The sequence below is a fragment of the Elephas maximus genome, chromosome 3 (genome assembly GCF_024166365.1).
Source record: "Elephas maximus indicus isolate mEleMax1 chromosome 3, mEleMax1 primary haplotype, whole genome shotgun sequence".
Taxonomy (NCBI): domain Eukaryota; kingdom Metazoa; phylum Chordata; class Mammalia; order Proboscidea; family Elephantidae; genus Elephas; species Elephas maximus.
Genome location: NC_064821.1, coordinates 30,764,865 through 30,769,887, shown reverse-complemented (window position 1 = coordinate 30,769,887; position 5,023 = coordinate 30,764,865).

Sequence of the window (5,023 nt, the reverse complement as noted above, 5' to 3'; positions counted from 1 at the left end):
TTTTTGGATTCATGCCAGCCTTGTTGGAGTGAGATGGAATCTCATTGTAGTTTTGATTTGCATTTGGGGTGAATTATATCTTAATAAAATTTTTCTGTTCCTCACCCCACTTTCCCTCCCTGGTCTTGCTCCTCTATCCCTGTGCTCCTTTTCAGCAAAGCTTCTCAAGAGAGTAGTCCAAGAAGACCATGCACACTCTTCTCTGCCTCTATTCTACTCTCTTTTAAACACTTTCCAATAACTGTCGCTCTCGTAAGGCCACCTAAACAACTCTCATCAAGATCATCAGAGACCTCAAGATTGCCAAGTCCATGGTCAATGTTCAGCCCTAATCTTACTTGACTTTTCAGCTCTACTTGATACTGTTGATCATTCCTCCTTAAAACCTTTCCTTCTCTTGGTTTTCCTCCTACCTCTGGTAACCCATTATACTCTTTCATTGGCTCCTCCTCATTTTCTGAATTCCTCAATTCTTGAATATTCCAGAGTTCAGTCCACAAACTTCTCTATCTGTTCTCACTTCCTGAGTGATGTCATGGCATCTTATGGGCTTAAAATCGAATCTATAGACTGATAACTCCAAGATATATGTCTCCAGACTCATAGATCCAACTGCCTTCTAGACATCTCTATTTGAATGCTTAAGGCATATCAAACTTGTCATGTACAAAAACCTGATCCTGATTCCTCCCCAAAACCTTCTCCTCTTATAGGGTTTCCATCTCTATAAATGGAAAATCTTCATTCTTCTAGTTCCTCAGGCCAAAATCCTTTGAGTTGTTCTTAATTTCTCTCTTTTTCTGTTATCCACATCTAATCCTTTAGCCAAACCCATCAGCTCTACCTTCAAACCACATCCTGCATCTGACCTTTTAGTACCACCTCCACTACTGCCATTCTGGTCCTAGGCACCATGATTTCTCCTTGGTTAGATGAATACATACCAGTTTACCTTGGGCAGTACCAGTTTATGCCCGTATTCCAAGCATAATTATAAACAGCACACTCTTTCCATTCCAAAACTTTCAACTTGATTTTCAATTTCTGTTTGGGCAATAAGTTATATTGCCACTCAACCTGTTATATCCCCCACGTGTCTGTCAATTTGTTGTACTGTGGGGGCTTGTGTGTTGCTGTGATGCCGGAAGCTATGCCATTGGTATTCAGATACCAGCAGGGTTACCCATGGAGGACAGGTTTCAGCTGAGCTTCCAGACTAAGACAGACTAGGAAGAAGGACCTGGCAGTCTACTTCTGAAAAGAATTAGCCAGTGAAAACCTTATGAATGGCAACAGAACATTGTCTGATATAGTGCCAGAAGATGAGCCCCCCAGGTTGGAAGGCACTCAAAAGGTAACTGGAAAAGAGCTGCGTCCTCAAAGTAGCGTCAACCTTAATGACGTGGGTAGAGTAAAGCTTTCAGGACCTTCATTTGCTGGTGTGGCACGACTGAAAATGAGAAGAAACACCTGCAAACATCCATTAATAATTCGAGCTTGGAATGTACAAAGGATGAATCCAGGAAAACTGGAAATCATCAAAAATGAAACACATAAACATTGATACCCTAGGCATTAGTGAGTTGAAATGGACTGGTATTGGCCATTTTGAATCAGACAATCATATAGTCTACTATGTCGGGAACGACAACTTGAGAAATGGTGTGGCATTCATCATCAAAAAGAATATTTGAAGATCTGTTCTGAAGTACAGCGCTGTCAGTGATAGGATAATATCTAGATGCCTACAAAGAAGACCAGTTAATATGACTATTATTCAAATTTATGCTCCAACCACTAAGGTCAAAGATGAAGAAACTGAAGATTTTTATCAGCTTCTGCAGTCTGAAATTGATTGAACATGCAATCAGGATGCATTGATAATTACTGGTGATTGGAATGCAAAAGACAGAAATGAAGAAGGATTGGTAGTTTGAAAATAAGGACCTGGGGACAGAAACAATGCTTTAGATTGAGTGATAGAATTTTACAAGACCAGTGATTTCTTCATCCCAAATATCTTTTTTTCATCGACATAAATAGCAACTGTACACATGGACCTCACCAGATGGAATACACAGGAATCAAATTGACTACATCTGTGGAAAGAGACGGTGGAAAAGCTCAATATCATCAGTCAGAACAAGGCCAGGAGCCGACTGTGGAACAGACCATCAATTGCTCATATGCAAGTTCAAGCTGAAACTGAAGAAAAACAGAGCAATTCAACAGAGCCAAAATACAACCTTGAGTATATCCCACCTGAATTTAGAGACCATCTCAAGAATAGATTTGACACATTGAACACTAATGACTGAAGACCAGACGAGTTGTGGAATGACATCACAGACATCAGACATGAAGAAAGCAAGAGATCATTGAAAAGACAGACAGAAAAGAAAGAAAATACCAAGATGGATGTCAGAGGAGTCTCTGAAACTTCTTCTCAAAGGTCGAGCAGCTAAAGCAAAAGGAAGAAATGATGAAGTAAAAGAATTGAACAGAAGATTTCAAAGGGCAGCTTGAGAAGACAAAGTATTACAATGACATGTGCAACGAGCTGGAGATAGAAAACCAAAAGGGGAGAACATGCTCAGAGTTTCTCAAGCTGAAAGAACCGAAGAAAAAATTAAAGCCTTGAGTTGCAATAATGAAGGTTTTTTTTTTTTTTTGGAAAATAGTAAATGCCTCAGGAAGCATCAAAAGAAGGTGGAAAGAATACACAGAGTCATTATACCAAAAACAATTAGTCCACGTTCAACAATTTCAAGAGGTAGCATATGATCAGTACCTAACGGTAGAGAAGGAAGAAGTCCTAGCTTCACTGAAGGTACTGGTGAAGAACAAGTGCCCAGGAATTGATGGAATACCAATTGAGATGTTTCAATAAATGGATATAGTGCTGGAAGTGCTCACTTATCCATGCAAAGAAATTTGGAAGACAGGTACCTGGCCAGCCAACTGGAAGAGATCCATATTTATGCCTATTCCCAAGAGAGGTGATCCAACCGAATGTGGAAATTATAAAACAATATCATTAATATCACGTGCAAGCAAAATTTTGCTGAAGATCATTACAAAAGCGGCTGCAGCATTAACTATATCGACGGGGAACTGCCAGGAATTCAGGCTGGATTCAGAAGAGGATGTGGAACCAGGGATATCATTGCTGATATTAGATGAATCCTGGCTGAAAGCAGAGAATACCAGAAAGAAGTTTACCTGTGTTTTATTGACTTTGCAAAGGCATTCGACTATGTGGATCATAACAAACTATGAATAACGTTGCAAAGAATGGGAACTCCAGAACACTTAACTGTGCTCATGAGGAACCTGTACATAGATCAAGAGGCAGTTGTTCGGACAGGAGAAGGGGATACTGATTGGTTTAAAGTCAGGAAAGGTGTGTGTCAGGGTTGTATCCTTTCACCATACCTATTCAATCTGTATGCTGAGCAAATAATCCAAGAAGCTGGACTATATGAAGAAGAACAGGGCATCAGGATTGGAGGAAGACTCATTAACAACCTGCATTATGTGGATGACAGAACCTTGCTTGCTGAAAGTGAAGAGGCCTTGAAGCACTTACTGATGAAGATCAAAGACCACAGCCTTCAGTATGGATTACATGTCAACATAAAGAAAACAAAAATACTCACAACTGGACCAATAAGCAACATTGTGATAAATGGAGAAAAGATTGAAGTTGTCAAGGATTTCATTTTACTTGGATCCACTATCGACACCCATGGTAGCAGCAGTCAAGAAATCAAAAGACTCATTGCACTGGGCAAATCTGCTTTGAAGGACCTCTTTAAAGTGTTGAAGAGCAAAGATGTCACCTTGAAGACTAAGGTGCGCCTGACCCAATCCATGGTATCTTCAATCGCATCAAATGCATGTAAAAGCTGGACAATGAATAAGGAGACCAAAGAATTTATGCCTTTGAATTGTGGTGTTGGCGAAGAATAGTAAATATACAATGGACTGCCAAAAGAACGAACAAATCTGTCTTGGTAGAAGTACAACCAGAGTGCTCCTTAGAAGCAAGGATGGCAAGACTGAGTCTTACATACTTTGGACATGTTGTCAGGAGGGATCAGTCCCCCATGCTTGGTAAAGTACAGGGTAAGTGGACAAGAGGAAGACCCTCAACGAGAGATGGGACTGACACAGTGGCTGCAGCAATGGGCTCAAGCATAACAAGGATTGTAAGGATGGTGCAGGACCAGGCAGTGTTTTGTGCTGTGGTTCATAGGGTCGCTATGAGTCGGAACCAACTGGACAGCACCTTACAACAACCTGTTACGTTGCAATAGCATTTTAATTAGTCTCAATGTTTCTTCCGTACTCCCCCACCGACAATTAATTCTCAGTTTAGTTACTGAAAAGATCCTTTAAAAAAGAAGTCTGATCAGTCATGGTCACCAGACCTTCTGTTAGTCCAAGACTGGAACCATTCCCAAAGCTAACTCTTCAGACAGGGATTAGACTGGAGTATAAGATAGAAAATGATACTGGTGAGGAGTGAGCTGCTTGGGTCATGTAGACACATAAAGCTATGTGGGCAGCTCCTGTCTGGAGGGGAGATGAGAAGGCAGAGGGGGACAGAGGCTGGGTGAATGGACACAGAGAATATGGGTGGAGAGAAGGAGTGTGCTGTCTCATTAAGGGGAGAGTAAGTAGGAGTACATAGCAAGGTGTATATAAATTTTTGTATTAGCGTCTGACTTGATTTGTAAACTCTTAAAGTACAGTAATAAAAAAAAGTCTGATCAATGATTTCTCCAAAGAAAAACCCTATAAGAGATTCTAATATCACTCAGAGTAAAACCCATATTTTTCCCAGTGGCCTATAGGACTCTGCATGAGCTCCCCCTGTTTCATCTCTCTGATTCATTTTCTACCTCTCTTCTCCCAAATATTTCTACACTTGATTTAATGTACCTTAAATTCCTGTACAAATGCTAAAGTGGAACCTCAGGTTTGGCTCTATTCTCTTTAGCACCCAGGAGAAGAAAGG